Source organism: Cupressus sempervirens, chromosome 8, assembly GCF_028749045.1.
Source record: "Cupressus sempervirens isolate cs-2001-9-10 chromosome 8, ASM2874904v1, whole genome shotgun sequence".
NCBI classification, from domain to species: domain Eukaryota; kingdom Viridiplantae; phylum Streptophyta; class Pinopsida; order Cupressales; family Cupressaceae; genus Cupressus; species Cupressus sempervirens.
Genome location: NC_143125.1, coordinates 250194996 through 250213112, shown reverse-complemented (window position 1 = coordinate 250213112; position 18117 = coordinate 250194996).

The following is an 18117-nucleotide window of genomic DNA, read 5'->3' as shown; positions in this document are numbered from 1 at the left end:
TGCTCTGTATGTGACTCAGTTACTTTAGGCTATTGCTCATTTATACTTTTCTATTGTTTCATGTACCACTACAGTGACTTGGTCAAGTGTTGGGGTATAGTATTAGGTATTGCATCTTGTACATAGACAAATATGTTGTAATCTTTAGGTTCTTTCTTTCTCTCCTCGTCATTCTTATATGCAAACTCATCAATTCTTACATTTGGACATTTAACCATACTATCATTCACTTTATTCAAATAATTATATTATTTAATCCTAGTAGAGTATTTTAGGAATGTCCATTCATCTATTTTTCAATCAAACTTCCCATTTATATTATTATTATGTATATAGCACCTACTTTCAAATATTTTGAAATAACTTACATTTAATGTGTATCCATAAAAAATTTCATATAGTATCTTGTTTGTGCCTTTATTCAACTAAATGTTATTGAGGGTATATAAAATAGTGCTTATATATTCTCTCTAGAAAATTTGTGTAATTCCTTTCTCAATTAATAGTATTCTAGCACAATCAACAATAGATATGCTCCTTCTCTCTACAATGTCATTTTGTTATGGAGTTCTAGGTGTGGATACTTTCCTTTTAATTTCATGCTCAATGCAAGATTTAGTAAATTGATTAGACATAAATTCACCACCTATATCATATCTTAAATATTTTAACTACTTACCAATTTCCTTCTCCACTCTTTCTTTATATCACTTTAACATTTGAAATGTATCAAATTTAACTTTTAGAAATATCATAGTCATCACCCTTGAATAATCATCAAAAAATAGAATATAGTACCTATCTATTGGAAATATAACATGAGTAACTGAGAGGGGAGGGGTGAATTAGTTACTACAAAAATAAATCCTAGATCCCTTAAATGTCAGTACAAAAATGCAAATAGATAACTAAATACTACTAAAGCTCGGTAAACACACAGAATGTCATAACTTAGTAATAACTAGATTAGTTTAGTAAATGATTAAGAAATAAACCCTTAGATGTTATCTTTGATTACCATTACTTTAACTTAGTTGCAAGAACATAAAATAAAAATAGCATGAACACATTTGACACCAAGATTTAACTTGGAAATCCAATTTGGGAAAAATCACCAATTTGCAACTAGTTATTTTTTTTCACTCTTCTAAAGTGAGCCTTGTTAGGAGCCAACCCTATTAAAGGTTACAAAAAACTTTGTTAGGTTTGACCCTATTAAAGGATTTAATCACCCTGTTAGGAGTGGCCTTGTTAGAGGTCTTGAGAACAATTCATGGAATTTCCACCTTGTTAAAGGATTTGCAAATAGTTGTTAAGCCAACTCTGTTAGGAGATTTAGATCACTACTACAATGGTTAGAGATTAACAATGAGATGACCTGATTTGAGTGCAACTAAATTGCTGATTATAGATCTTTGTCCTGGCTTGTACTTGATCCTTCCTGATCGTATATAACTTTGTTACTTCACAAGGATATTCTTCTTATCCTTCAAATTTTCTTCCTCTTATCATCATTAAATATTTAATCCCATCTTCATACTTGTATTCTTTGAAATCACAACTTGACCTTATACTTATATCTTCCACTTTGTCAAGTCAGCTCAAATATAACTTAGAATAATCAATCTTTATCACCTTAGTTGGCTAGAATCAATAGATAAATCAATTAAGCTTAATACAAAAAAATAAGAAAATCTTTCATTAGCCAACTTAACTCAGTAGAAACTAACTCAAAACTGATTTCCTTCGTTTTCAATAGAAGCTCAGTTAACACTGCAAACTTGTGAAATCCTTTGGTAACCGAGTTAGCTTAGTTAGCACTAGTTCCATCCAACTCTCCTTCATTAATCAAGTTAGTTTGGTTAACACTCACCTTCTGCAACTTTTCTTTTGATGCCCAACTGAACTCAATAGACACTACCTTTTGAACTTGACAAACATAGGAAATCTTGGTAGACACTGAAAACTATCTTCACTACCTAAGTGAGCTCAGCATATACTGACTAATAATGATATGACATTTGTGTAACATCAAAGACAACATACAATTAATCAATTGTATCCAACACTATCACCATAGTTAGTTCCAAATTTCATTGGACCAAAAATATCAATATGCACCAATTCCAAGATTTCATTAGATGAGTGTGACTTGCTTGAGAAACTTGACTTAGCCATCTTACTGAGTTCGAATTTTTTGTTGAAATGAGATTTTGAAGTGAGGAAGATTGATGAAACCTATTATGGAATAATCATTATTTTTTCAGTGATGACAAACCTAATATTTTGTGGTTAGTTACTTACTTTAGTCTAAATGATATCAATTGGTTGGTTAATGAAGAGAATTTGAAAAGATAGGATAACAAGAGAACCTAGAGAAAGGTTGAGTTATATGGTGTATTAAAGGAGCACTAAGGCCAAGCAAGACATTGATGATATATTTTATTATTTATCTACTTAAGGCTATAATGAAAGGATACCTAAGAAAAGACTAGAAGGAGGCTAAGTAAATAAAATTGTCTACCAAGCCTGACCAAGAAAATAGTACAAGCCAAGAAAAGTTAGTGCAGGCCGAGTAGAAAATAGTTTAAGCTAAGTAGAAAAGTTCAATATGTGCTGAGTGAAGAAAGTTAGCATGACTTGAGCAAGTGAAATCTAGTTAGTGCCTAGTGAAGATAGTTAGTATGTGTCAATCACCAGTAAAATACCTAGTGCATATTGAGCACCTTAGTGTTGGTTGAGCATCAAAACATAGTGTTTGTTGAGAAAATAGAGTGTTAATATTGAGTGCATATAAAAAGTGTTAGATTGAAGATTTAATGAGTCTGAGCTGACAAAATTGATTTCTTGGATTGTGTGAAGCATGTGGAAGATTTCTATGATGAGCTAGTGGTACAGAATTCAAGACAAACCATTTTGAGGTAAATTAAAAGAGGATTGAAGAGAAATTTTCTAGAAGGGCTCAAATGAAAAAGTGGGTAGATTCATTGAATCTTACCTAACCTAGAATGGACGACTGTGGTTAAGAAGAAAAAGACCTAAATTCTCTATTTATAGGAATAGCAAGCCAAAATCAATAGTTGTCATGTGTGAGAACTTAAGGAAGATAAGAAGTCTAGGGGTTTCTTTGTATGGTGGCTAAATAGAAGAGTCTGCAATTGGCATGCGAAGAAAGAAGGCTTAAGAGGATCAATGCCTGAAGGGTGAACAAGTTTTTAGAGATGAATAGGATGAAAGCCAAGAAAAATGGAGGACTAAATGTTAGATTTGCAATCTTCAAGTGAGTTGTAATTGTTTCAGACCAAGTCTTGTTGTTAGTCTCTAACAATTGTATCAATTTGGATAAATCCTTTGGATTAAGGTTGACCTAATAGTAGTTAGTAAATCCTTTAATAGGGTGACATTCTAATGGAATGTTCTAAAGTTCTTTAATAAGGCTTATTCCTAATAGGGTGATTAAAATCCATTAACTAGGTCACATTTAATGGTGTGTATTGTAACTTTTAATAGGGTTGGCTCCTCATAGAGCTCACTTTAGAAGAGTGAAAATTGGTAGCATGTTACTGGTGGTTTTTCCCAAATTAGGTTTCCATGTAAAATTCTTGTGTCAAAATCTGTGATTGATTTTTCAATTTCGCATGTTTACATTTCTAAAATTTTATTTTGACATATGACAGCAATATGCATGTATTTAAAATATTGAATGATTAATGCATGCATAAGGATAAGTTGTAGTACTAAAAAGTTTTATTTGTACATTTGCAACTTGGATAATTGATTCCCCCCCCCCCCCCCCCGCCCCTCTCCCCCTCTCAATTATCCTAAAGTATTCCAACATTTTTGACATACAGTATTATCAAGTTTGTGAAAGTTTGGTAAGCCTCTTACTTTATTCTTCCTACTCACTTTAATCATATTATCAAAATTTACATTATAGAACCTCTTATGTCATAACCATACATATTCACCTTTATAAAATAAGCATGTACTTATAGTTGGATCCAAGTAAAATAGATGACCTCTAGTTTTCTCTCTAGTTCCAATCAATTTTTCATTAGCATCAAATATTTTCACCTTTATATTTAGAAACTTTAGTTGGTTACCTATGTTATTCAACTATGCAACACTCAAAAATTTGTATTTTAGACCTTGAACCTAATAAGCATCATCACATCTAATCTTTTCATTCAACATTAGAGAACCCCTACCTTTCATAGGACATGGAATATCATTTTCAAGATTAACATATCCACCACCATACTCTTAAAATTTATCAAATTTATCAATATCACCATTTATGTGACATGAACAACCACTAAGAATAATCCAAGTATCATTTTTACTAACATGAGATATGTGGGATTTTTTTTTCTTCTTTCCTTTCCTCCTTTGAATCTTCTTTTATGGTAATATATAAAACTTCCTCATCCTCATTTTCATCATATAACTCTCTCTCTCTCTCCCCCCCCCCCCTTTTTAAGAACATATAGATGCAATACGACTAAATTCATTATAATTTAAAATATCAGGAGTAATATATGTTTGAACTTCCCTTTGCATCTCGGTAGCTTCCTAGCTAGTGGTGCTTCAAGCTCATCTTGCTCACTGTCATCTAAATCTAGGTCACTTTAATCTCTACAATACTTATACTTTCTTTAATTTCCAATAGGTAGTGATTTCTTGAAAGCATTTTTAAATTTTTATAAAATTTACTCAACTCAAATGCAATCGATCTACCAACCAAAGCATCGAGAGTAAGAACATTACCAAGAGTAGCTTTGAATTCCTGAATATCTGATACTCTAATAGCACAAATAGGAAAAAAGGTTCTCAACACTTTACTTAAAATTTCTTCATCACTTATGATTCCTCCAACACCTTTGATGGAACTAATCACTTCCTTGACTCGGTTACTGTATAGTGCAATGTTCTCTTCTTATTTCATTCTCATATCATCAAATTTTCCTCTTGAGATCTTAGCTTTAGCTCTCAACACATTATGATCTCCTCCATGAATAAGTACTATCTTATCCTAGATCTCTTTCATAGTAGCATAATCTTTTATATCATCATATTCAACATTATTTAGAGAAGAAGAAATCTCTATCATCACGATGTTGTGCTCTTTCTTTTCCCTCATCTACTTAATTGTCATAGGAGGGGTTTTAGTTATGTACTTATTATCTAGATAATATTATGCATAGTCTCCAATTCCTTATAGGTACAATTTCATCCTTCTTTTCCATGATTAAAATATATCTTTTTCTCAACTTAGGAACCTATCTCTTATACATCATCATATATTTAGCTTAAGTCCCTTCAAAATTTCACCTTCAAGCACTTTGAGATCTAATACCAATTATTAGATAATAGAGGGGGGTTTGATTTAGTTCTAAATAGTTATCCTATAGGTCCTTAAAAATATTTTCAAAAACTTAGCACTTTTAAGTTTATGATCACTAGCTCAGTAAAGATATTAAACTTCACAATAACATTCAACTAAATCTTTCCAATAAATTGCCAACTTTATATACTGAGTATCTGAGTAAACTTCATGTATATAGTGAATTTCAGAAATAAACATTAAAAATGAAATAAACATGTAACGCAATCAGCATTTAAATAGTTTGATACAATTATTTAACATGGAAATCATGTAAAGGGGAAAACTACCTAGGATTGACAACCTAAAATCTTCATTGTTCTAAAATGAGCTATATTAGGAGCCAAGCTTGTTAAATGTTACATACGCAGTGTTAATGTAACATTGATAGAGGATTTACATTGGTGATCATCTAGACCTTGTCACTTCTTAATATTTAGAGTGGCATATTCTAAAGGACCTAAAAAAAATCAAAGCAATGTCACCATACGAATAGATTTACAAATAAGACTATTAAATCTAATTGGTTAAGAAATTTTTCTACAATGATTAGATACTAATAGTGAAATGATAAGTTTGAAATAATAACTAAATTTTATTGATATATTTTCATTTCACTCATTCAAAATCCCTTCTCTTGCTCTTTCTTCATTTTGACTCATCAAATTTTGTACACATCAACTTCACACTTCACTTGCTAGATTTCCTAATGCTTTTTTGGTTGATTATCCCTTGGGTATTACCTTTAACATCAACTTGATTAACCAAAATGAGTATCTCATTAATACCTTAAATAAATAAATAAAATTCCACTTTACTAGATTCTTCCTTGTTTTTTTGCTTTATCACAATTGTGTGATCGTCATTCAACTCAAATTCATTGAATACAGACAATTGGGTATCACATCTTTACCTTGAATTTTGTGCTTCATTTCAAATCATCAAATCACCTTCATAAGATCTTATTTGATTTTTTTCAGTTATAGATCTCATAACTAACTTTGTCCTTATCCTTGAAACTTCTCAAACAATCTATATTTCCAATAAATGTTGGCATCATGTCAATTCTTTTCAAAACTATTTATCTTTTCCCTTGCTTGCTCATTATTACACTTCTCTTGGTCAATACTATACTTGGTTCATATTTTACTTTCTTAATTCACTAGAAATGCACTTAGTGACAACTAAGTTCTTCATTCACTAACCAAATTGACTATCTAGGTGCAATCTACTATCTCTTTGTCTTTTCACTTCAAGACTACATATAATTCTTATACATGATCTCAACACTTAATCAAATTATTTAAGATAATTAAATTAACATTATACTATTAAACTTTAACTCACTGAGTTCCCATTGAAATCCATGCTTATCAATACTTTTTTCATCATTATACTTTTTTCAAATCCCCCTCATCAATCAAATGATATAGCACTCCACTGAATTAGCATAATGGGACATCAATGAAACCATAACAACTAATATAACTCTTCTACAAACATTATCAACATTATTACTTGGGGCTAAATAAATGAACATCACATCTAATTCTAATATGGTTAAATCAACATTGCATGACTAATCACCTAGATGGAAATCTGTACACTTTTTAAGTAATGGAGTTCACTTGAGGATCTTTTGTTAGTTGGTTAAGTCTTTTATTTGTGATCTTTGTGATTGATGTATGCATGTATTTATTCTTTATTTAGACAACAAAATTGTTAACTTCTATGTTTTATTCTTTTTTCTAAGGATTCTAGGTGGGGCATTAGAGATGTATTAGGAAAGTCACTGAAAAACTAATAAGAATAGACTAAAATAAACAAACAATGAGTTGAAACTGATTGAAATAGAAAATAAAAGATAAAATTGACCTATGGTCAAAATATAATCTTTAAAGAGAAGTGACATGGTTGAAATGGAAATGCGCCCTTATGAAATGTTGAGGATGACAATGTGTCCCCAATTTTTCATCTAAAACATTCACAAATCCTACGACTATATTTGTTCTACACAATTCAAATTTGATAGATTTGTACACTATTCTAGCACACTGAAATACAAGCAAAAAGCTTGGAAAAAAGGGGTTCCCTTGGTAAATCCATTGTCAAGGAATCAAACTTGAAATATAAAATGAAATTGTATGAAGGAAAGTAAATAGGAAGGAAAATAACATATTTTCCTTGCATAAACCCTGAGTAAAGGATGTAGGAATTTTTCATACCCATGAAGATTCTTCAATGTCATTGGAATACAAAGAGTTGAAATTGAAATGATATATAAAATTAAGGATAATATTACAAATAAATAGATCAATGATTTCCACTCCTATATCTTGAGTGTAGATATTTTTCATAACCACTTATAGAGAAGGAGAAATAAGGAAGGATGAAATAAATGGATCTTCTTTCTTGATTTGATAACTACTCTACTTGAGCATCATGGGAGAGAAAAACTTCATCGGTTGAAGAAACTTTTCTTGGATTTAAATGATCTTTAAGAAATGGAGACTTGGAAATCTTTATCATCGAATCATTTCTTCAAAATATTTAGTATTGCTCTTGTTTTCTTGAAATCTTCATAGATTGGTATAAAAATGCTTTCACTTCATGATAGATTAGAAAATGAAGAGTGGTGATGTCCTTTTATAATTCACTCCATCATTTTAGGATTCAAATTTTATCTTAGCTAACCACAAATATAAATATCATAATAGGACCCCAAAGTTGGGCCCTTGGAAATGTTTACACCCTAAAACCTAGAGACACATTTTCATTGGAAGCATATCCCTATTAGAAACTTGAAAGCCATCGTGTTTGCCACTACATAAAAAGATCAATTTGTTAATGTGTGATACAACCACAAAACTTTTAGAACATGGGAGGAGGTTAATCTATGTCACAAATCTCAAAGGAAAATGTTAGTTGTTAGTCCAACAATCCCCCCATCAATGTTACCTAGAGAGATTCGAACATGTAACCAAGCTTTGATTTTTAGAAACTTGAAAGTCTTTGTATTTTCCATTGCATCAAAAGATCACCCTATTAATGTACGATAAACCACATGACTTATTTGTATACAATGATAGTTGATAAGATTCTTTAGTTTTAGTATCATTGACCATAAGAATCAACTTCATTACTTCCAAACCTTCCTTTATTATTTCTTGCAATTTACTTTGTTTCTTCAACAATGTTATTGTGAATTCAGCTAATCTATCTTTATCCAATTCTTTCTGCATCTTTTTCACTCAATTCCTTTTTGATATTCTGATCATTATCAATTACTTCTAAATATTTTTGCATTTTTTTTGCACTATGTTGTTCCTTATCAATCTCTATCTTAGGTGATAAACAAGAGAATGCTCTTACTATCCTTTTCACTGCCTTTCTTCTTTTCTTGTCTTCCATTTTGCTTATTAAATTATTTCTCTCTTGTAATATCCTTGCAGTTAGCTATATGTCTGCATGACTTAGTTTTGGATAGTTCCTCTTTAGTATTCCAAATTCATCTATGTTACTAATTTCCTCTTCCTCTTCATCTCTTCAATTTTCCTTGCTTGCTTTCATTTGTGTCATATCTTGTATTGTTCTAGCAACTTGTACTTCCAAAGATTCACCTCTTTCTTCCACAACTTTGATTTCATCTTCCAATCTCTCTTTTGTGCTTCTGTTTACCCTTTCTCTAATAGAAATTGCCTTATTAGTGGATTTTGTTTCCTCTTCTTTTTCCCTTATACTATTTTGGTTCATCTTTTCATCTCTAATGCCCTACCAAGGAACCCAAAACAAATTAGCATAAAGTTTGCCAAACATTTTTTTTTAAGATAATAACAACAAGAGATAACATAGCGAAAGCAATAACTCACATACATAAAAATAATCCATAAATAGATTACATCTCCTAAAGGTTCCATGACATTGAATCACATATAAATAAGTTCTATTTAATATTAAATATGATACATAGAAAATGCACATCATAGATAAACCACAAGTATGAATCCAATTCAATAATATACAATTACAAAGGATGCCATTTGGCATAATCATAATATATAATCATCCATTGTACAAGTCATAGGGTATGAAAAGTTCAAATAATATACATTATAAATAAAATACATCATCTCATAAGATCTTTGATAATCAAGTACAATATAACAGAATATAACCATCCAATAGAAATACAAGATTAGAAAGAAAGGAACAACTACACAAATACATATAGCAATGACATCCAATGATCAAATCTCAATGGTATAAGAAACACTACCACCTAATCTCATGGAGCCTAAATGGACCACTCCCACTATGTTGAGAAGATAATCTCAAGTCCCATATGGATATCAATCCACAAGTCATAACTAACATCTAGGTCAAGAAAATCTTGATAGCAATCTATCTCAAAGGTACCAAGACACATGTATCATCTAATCCCAGAGGCAACAAAGACATGTACGAAATCTACTATGTAAGTGGGAAAGCATCATTGCATGAGCCAACTCTAAGGTTACCCTAGCAGCCTCTCTAGACTTCGACCCCCTAGTATCTGTATGTGGTATTAGTATCCTTTCATACAGACAAGGCATACTAACAAAGTAAGGTCACAACCAAACATCATCTCTACTCCCATCCTATCCTATACTAGCACTCAAGGCATGGGTGAGGAAAAACATTAACTCTTGTTAATTCATTTTACTCTCATTTAATGAAATGCTATCACTTCTTAAAATAACTTACAATGGGTTACCCAAGTAGCCACTTTAGGGCTCTGACCTCCATTACAAGCCACTTCTCAACATACACATAGATTACCTATCCTAAGATCATGAAAAGTATAACTCATTAAATCACAATTTTCACCTCAATCTTTTACAAGCAACTAGAAAGCACATATAGATAAAATATGGTATTCACCTCATTTCTTTACAAACAACTGGAAAGCACCTAAAGAAAAATCACAATAATCACCTCAAATGTATACAAGTGACTAGAAAGCACCAAAAGATAACCAATCAAAAACTCAAAGGTTGCAGCAAGAAAGCCACAAAAATCACCTTAGTTCTATACTAACAACTGGATAGCATCACAAGATAACTAATCAAAAACTCAAAGGTTACAACAAGAAAGTCACAATAATCACCTCAGTTTTACTCACAAAAACATGTGAAGCATCACCATGGTCAAGTATAAAAGATCATATACATAACATCATCATAGAACAAAAAACCCCAAGCCTCTAGTAAACATCCTAACTGGTCAACGTACTAAGTCAAACCCAAAACCAACACTAGTAAACCTTACATCACATAAAGTACATAACAAATGTAGTTTCATACATAATTAGGTTTTGAAAACATAAAAGTTCAATTTCCTCAATTGGGTTTTAGGTTTTCATTTTTCAAAAGTAATCATAGTTGATAAAGGTTTCATAATTTGTAGTGATCAATTTCACGTGTCAAGTTCGTACCCATAATTAACTATCCTTTTCAAATTGATACAAATCTAAATTTAGTCAAATGATAACCTTTATGGGATGGATATCTTCATTTAAAAATATACCCCTAAAAGTACATTCGCGAATATTTGACAAGTTTTCCCTTCTACATATAAATGATCATTTGTTAAATCAATACTAAATTTAAAAATAAATAAATCAAATATACCTTATTGGATTAAAACTATAATTAATTTCTAAATATCCTAATATGTGATTGTTTTAATAGTAACAAAAACAAAGCTCTTTAATTTAAAAGTTATCAAAAAATTAATAATTATCATAATATTAATAATATTATTATTATTAAATTACTAATAAATAATATTTATTATTAATAATAGTTATTATTAATTTAAGAATAATACTAATTAATATTAAATTTTATTATAAACATATTTAATTTTTTTTATATATTAACATATTAAATAATTATTAAAAAACTAAATAAATAAAAACTTACCTAAACCATCACGCGAGTTGCTTCATGCAAATATGAGCTGCATTTGGTAGTCACAATCTGCAGTAGTAGTTGTGTGCCACCAAAGCCATCGGCAAGGAGGAGAAGGAAGGAGGGGAGGTGTGGGGTGGGCGCCCACCTCCCAATCTAATAAAGGTTATCATTAATTTTTACCATAGTAATTGATTTTTTTATAGAAACATTTCTAATTTGTAGTGATCAATTTCACGTGTCAAGTTCGTACCCAAAATTAACTATCCTTTTCAAATTGATACAAATCTAAATTTAGTAATTGATACCATAGTAATTAATTTTTTTATAGAAACATTTCTAATTTAGATCTGACAGGGTAAATAATTACAACAGATCGAATTCGTTAAATAAAATCTTGATTTTCTTTTCAAAACCCCCATCCCGATTTTAATCAATTAAATTATGAATCTCCAAATTTACTGAACAAGGGCTTCCAATCTTAAATTTGTTTAAAGACATTTTCGAAATGAATAAAAATAATTTCACAAAAAAGGGTTTCAACCCGAATTAAATTCTGATAACAAATCTATTCAAACATAGAGAAGACAAATATTTCAAAGAGGAATTACTGCACAAAACTCAACAAAATACTACTTTGATCTAATGCTAACCGATTGGATGCTCAAAGCTTGCAAGAAAATTATATTCCTTATGAAAACCCTCTTTCTTGGAAATTGGCTCATCCAAACCTGTGTGTGAAGAAATGAGCTCTAATTTTTTAATAAAGAGCTTTCTCCCTTTAGGGTTTCAATTTTGCAATCACGTGAAACCTTTTCTTTATTATTTTATTTTAATTTAATTTCATGTGCAAACTTTTTTACATTTTAATTAAAATAAGCTTTATTAAATTTATTTTTTCTCTCTTTTATTAAATCACAAAATGTTTATAATAATATGTTTATTAATTTAACTAAAAATAATATTTAGAGTTTATTATAAAAATAAAACTCCTCAATAAATTATTATTAAATTAAATAAATATAATTAGACCAAATTAGAACTTTAATTAAATCTTTCAAATTTAATTCTTTTATTTAATTAATTTCTCAATTAATTAAATATTGATTTTTTTTTATAAAATTTTCATTAAATCAAATCATTTAATACTCTTTTAATTTGATTTAATTATAACTGAAAATCACAACAGACCCACAAAACTAAATACAAAAATTCATTATAAAGAAGTGGGTACTAGATCAAACTCAAGGGTCAAGATCACGAATTCACGTCATTTGATGAATTTGAAAGGGTAAAACTTAGATGTTTGTCCTACTTTCTAGGATAATTAGCTTAAGATTAGGATTTGGACTCAAAAATTATCTCCCCTCTTTACTATTGAGATACTACAATAGGGTATGTTCATCTTGGCAATTCAAGAAAGTCATTGATGAGTTCCTGCAATCTGCATAAAATCCAAGCTTGTACATACACATATAATCTAAACTAAATATGCAATGGAAGAGATGTAAGGTTCCTCCTCATATGTACTTATTAAATATGAATTTCTCAGTTAAAACCATTATAGGAGATTGAAATAGATATGAAGTAATATTTTATGTTGTGAATGTCCTAATGAAAATTGAGATCAGTTGATAAATCTATATTTTAATACTCAATGATTCAAGAACTACTACATTATCTCGATTGTTTAAACATCAAAATTTTACTAAAAATGATATGAAGTGTTTTCACCTAATGATGAGGATGTTGATTTTGGTACCACGACGATTAGGTTATATGCAATTCAGATAGTTTAGTATGCCCTATTGGTGATGTTATGACGTTTAGGTATATGCATGCCTAATGATGATTATTCTAATATTTTAATCTAAATTAATGAATATGGTTATGTTATATTAATTATGTAATTATTGATGACTAAATGTGTGTGTCAAATTTAGAAAGGGTTATTTAAATGAAAGATTTATGTTTTGATTTATGCAACTATCTAAATAAGTTTTAAATATATGCATGTGGTTTTCTCAAGCTACTAATGTGTTAAATGAGTGTGCAAGATTTATTAGCTAGGAAATCTAACAAAAAAATGAAACTAAACCCTATATACTAACTGTGGAAGCCAAGGTTGAATCTAATAAAAGATTCAGACCCCATTGTTCATATTTTATTTATATCATGAATTGAATGAATGTATCATTCTATAATCAATAAGTGTTGGTATTTTGTAACAGTAATTTTATAGTGTCGCTTGACACTTGTAACTCGTATATGCATTTTAGCATGATAAGTAGGAGTAATTGAGTAACCTAAAGATCTATGTTGGACTAGATTAGTGAACTTTTTACTAATCAATTAGTAATTGAGATTAATTACCCTAATCAAAATTAGTAATTAATTTGTATTTTTGAGGGTTGTTAAAAAGTCCATAATTTTAAACTTTTTTATAGGTCCCTAATTAGTCTTAGAGGCCAAAAATCATGAAAACTAAGTACCTAAGGGGTATGGGTATGGGTTAGTGGCATTTTCCACCTCTCTAGCCCCTTTTATTGACTTTTGTGGTCACTCAAATATCTCATTTTTTCTTTATTGTAAAAATTAAATATTTTTCCATGAGTTGGATAAGTTAAACTCCACCTTAAGGTTAGCTTTATGACAAGTTGAGTTAGAAGACTCTAGAACCTTTAGGCAAGTGGAGGAGTTATTGCATTTTGGAGGTAGTTGAGTTAAAATCCTATTTAGAACCAAATTTGTGAGAGAAAGATTATTCACTCAACCTCTAGTTTTAGAGAGCAATTCACGATTGAAGGAGAAGGAAAAAGAAGGGAAGCTCATCTCAAATTGTTTAGTTGTTATAACCTTATTGTGAAGGTAAGAATCCCTCAAGCTCATTTTGTTCATGCTGTGTTCATGCTTAAGTAGTTTTCTTGCATATGTATCTTCATGTATTTGATGAATATGTTTGGGAGGGATTGAAATAAAAAAAAATTTGAATATTTTTTCTTAGTATTTTGCTTTGATTTTCAAAGGGATTGTATAGCTTTTATTGACATTACTCATCATCAAATAGGGCAGAAGTGGCCATGTATGGGAGGAGATCTTTAGTTGGACTCTGACAATGCAAAGTCTCTCCTCAAGACGAGGAGAGGGAGAGAGTAGGGTGTTATAAGCCCCTACTCATCAGCACAAATCATGTTTTGAGTTTCAAAAATTAAAAAATGGAAGAACGAAAGTTTTTGTGATTATAACCCTAAAAGGGCACCTGTTATGGTGTTGTGGCTGGCATCTCCTATTGGAAAAATCCACCTTCTTCCTAGTCTGGTTCATTGTGCAACTTGGATGGGAGTAAATGTTTAAATTTTTCTTCATATTAAAATTGTTTGTCTCCAGGTTAGTTTCATTCTCTCCATGATTACCTTGATGTGTTGTAGACTTCGTAATGGTTTCCCTGTTGTGGAGCCAAGCAGAAAATTCAGAGTTGTTATTTAAATTTAAATGTGTTAGAAATTTTTTCCTCAGGATTAAGATTCTGTTATAAAAATGTTATTGTTAAACTTATTGTTGAAATGACTATGATCTTAGGTTTCCTTTCTTGATTCTTTTCCAAGGGAGTCCTTGAATCAAATGAATGAATAAGAATGGAGTATTTTCCATTCATATGATATTCTATGTGATTAAATTTATATGCTTATGTTGTTCAGTAAATGGATGCAATGATGTTTTACCCTTCCTGTGATATTCTTAAAGCTTAAATTTGTAATCATTGATTAAGTCTAAATTAGAGGAAATGATGACAAATAAAGTTATGCAATTCAATACTAAAACTAAATTAAGAAAATTTGATTATCTGAAATGTAAAATAGCCCTATGTGGATGAATAAGTAAAACATTAAACTCTATGTTATAATCAACTTAGAAAAAAAAATGTCCCCTTTGGTTAACTAAGTAGATTTAATAATTCAATACTTAGAAAAACAAGGGACTTAAAAAAAAAAATCCTCTTACCATATAAATTAAATTGTATTTGCAAATCTTACTCTTACAAAAAAAAAACTTAACGAAAAAAAATTATTTTTTTGAGCAAAAAGTTGTGTGCCCTTTGTACGGGAAAATCAATTAATTCTTTTGTGAACAGAGCATCTCCTTCAAGATTATTTTTAACAGTCCTTTTACCTTTGGCAAGAAACTAATGAAATCATAAAGTTTCATAGTAGTAACATAATCTAAAAATTTCAAGATATACTAATGTTTGCAAAAGCTATATGAATTTGTATTTTTTTTTAAATTGAAAAATACCATTTTTTTAAAATTGTATTGGCTCATGATGAAAACGGCAATGAAAAATTCAATTTTCTTCAACAAAAATACAATTTTTTTTCCAACACCTCTATTAATGAATGTATTAATTGTAACTTTATCTTTTCCACATTTGTGACAAGTGGATAAACTTTTTTTTTAAATCATTTTTCTAACACCTCTATTAATGAATGCATTAATCACAATTTTATCTTTTCCACATTTGTGACAAGTGGATAAACTTTTTTTTTTAAATCATTTTTATCTTCCACCTCACAAATATGTCTAATCAATATTAATTATTCCTATCTATTTTCCTTACCAAGTTCAAATATAGACTTCAATATTTTATATTTCTTGTTTTTGTAATTTGTATATAGATATTTTAATGAAATATAGAGTTAAATATATTTCTTATTTGAAGCACATTTATTATCTTCTACTATTTTACAATTTTGCTCAATTTTTTTAATACCATTAATACTACCCCTCAAACTTACTACATATTTTGGTACTTTGACTTAAGTAATCAACAAAAAAAAATTAATTAAATATTTTAACTTATAATTGAATTGGTAGAAATGAGTAGTTCATTTATGTAATATATTTTTTATTGTTATTTATATATTTCTTAAAATAATAAAATTATTAATATTTTTCAAATTCTCTTCAACTCTCTCTATTATTCTACCTTTACTTGTCCTTATAATAACATATTATTCTCTCTTTTAGCTCTCTCTTCGTATAACATTATATCTCATGGGCCATAGACATCCTTGGTATCAACACTAGCTTAGTTGTATATATATAGAAAAATGTTATGAACGTTTCCATTTTAAAAGACACTTCAACACTTTCTATTAGTTCCTCAGTAAACACAAAAATCTAATCTTAAGCCATAATTTTTCATCAGTAAAACATAGAGGCATTGACAAGATAGAGATCATTGCAAAAGCTACTTCAATTAACCGTAAAAACATGAAGGCAGGAACTTTTGCGCATGCACCCCTTGTTTTATTTTAGTAACATAATATATATTAAAACAAAAAAAAATTTAAAAAAAATTAAAATCTATTCTTCCTATGTCTATCCTAAGATGTCACCTAATAAACTTTACAACTATAACTTTACACATAGTCAAGGCATTGAAGAAGGTGATGTCATCACATGTGGAAGTGGAAATTATTACTTTTCTTGATTGATTTAAACATGTCAACTTCAAGAGTTATGTCTTAAAGTTTTATGGGTGAGAATTTTTGTGGGAAGGAGAAATTAAAATAAGAAGACTTGGTATTTATATTTATAGTTATTTTACTATTATTTTTAGTAATGAGTGGTAGTTAATTTTAGTAATTGATAAAATAAAAAATCTAGAAATAGGTTAGAATTAGATTGTTAGTTGTTATTTATTTAATTGTGTTGTCAAATTAGTATTTGTTTAATTAGTATTATTTTGATTAAGTTAATTGTTAGTAAATTAAAATTATTGTTAATTTTCAAATGTTAGAATATTTTTAGATGTTAGAATTTAGTAAAGGTCTTTTAATTGATAACGTTAGTGTTTAAATAAGTTTTTTTAGTATTATTTATTTAAATTTATAGTTAATTTATGTTTTAGTTAGTAGTTAGTATTATAGTTAGTGGTTGTTAATGAAAGGTTAGTAGATAGTTTTCTTGAATAAAGAAAGAATATTAGAACTTAATTTATTTACTCATTATAAGGTTGAGATTTCATGTTTAAAATATATTGTATTTGTTGATAAAGGTTTAGGGTATAGTAAGTATAATGTAGTATTAGTTTGTTTTAATTTAATAATGTTAAACTAAAATTAGTAGTTGGTTTAAGATAAAGTTTTTTTTTAAAATATTTAGTGGTTAGTAAAGAATGTTTAACGTTATTAGCTAGATTTTAAATGAAAATGATTATTTATTTTTAATATGAATGTTAAATTGTTTGAGATAGAAGTAGTGGGTAAGTAGTGAATCTTTAGAAAATATAGGTGAATAAGATTTAAGTAAGTGTGTGGGTTGGTTTTATTATAAGGTCAAAATATTATGTAAGATTAAATTATTTTATTTAGGACAAAACATTAATGATGCCTTACTATAATCTTTTTGTATTTAATTATGGATTTAGTTAATTCAAACTACTAAGGTTATAGCTTTGAAGGGGTTATTGAAGGGGTTCTTGTATAACCAACTTGAGGGTAGCATAGGATTATTTTTGCTAGGTAAATGTATGTAGAAATTATTTTAATGATAAATATTTAATGTCTTGAATTAGTTTTAAATACTAGGTTATGATCATATTTGGAATTCAATTTTAGTATGTTATGATAGATTAACCTTAAATACAGAACTAAATACCCCTTAGAGATTGATCTAGTATAATGTTAAAAGGGATAGCTTCATAGTCGATTTATGAATTTGGAAATCCTAAAATGCAATTTGAATTGGAAGTTGTACCCTTGTAAATTGAACCTAAATGTT